Raw genomic sequence first — 610 nt, 5'->3', positions numbered from 1 at the left:
AGCCCGGCTTCCCGGGGCGAAGGCCGGCAAAAGAAACACTTTGGAAAAAAGCCTAAAAACATCTACCTTGGTCTTCTTTGTGTGTGAAGAAACCTCCTCCTCCTACAAAACGGGTTCTCGCCCTATCGACCGTCTCGATTAAAAACAAAACGAGCGCATCTGGAAAGAGCGCTTCGTGCGCTAAGTACCGCATGTCTGCACCGGAGAGAAAGAGAGAGAGAGAGAGAGAAGACGATGGGGTGGTGAAGAGAGAGAGAAACCGTTCCGCGTTTTGGCAAGTGAGTCGAGAGAATAATAAAGTAGAGACGAACGGAGAATTAAGTAGACGAGGCAGAAAGAAAGGCAAACCCGCTGTGCTATATATGAAGACCCCCGATCTGACCCCCCCTCCGTACGGTATTGTCCCTGAGGGCCCCCCCCCCCCCCCCCCCCCCTGCAGCCTGGCACGGTGCAGGCGTCGTCAGGTCAGCTGTGCGTGTGTGTGTCCCTCTACCCCCCCCCCCCTCCCCCCCCACCCCCAAGAGGCTCCAGGCAAGTGCCGGCTCCACCAGCATTCCGTCGAGAGTCGCGGTGACGGCGAGGACCCCCTCCCCGCCCTCCCCCCCCCCGG

Source organism: Notolepis coatsorum, assembly GCF_963971535.1.
Source record: "Notolepis coatsorum genome assembly, chromosome: 1".
Lineage (NCBI taxonomy): Eukaryota > Metazoa > Chordata > Actinopteri > Aulopiformes > Paralepididae > Notolepis > Notolepis coatsorum.
This window is presented reverse-complemented; position numbering follows the sequence as displayed.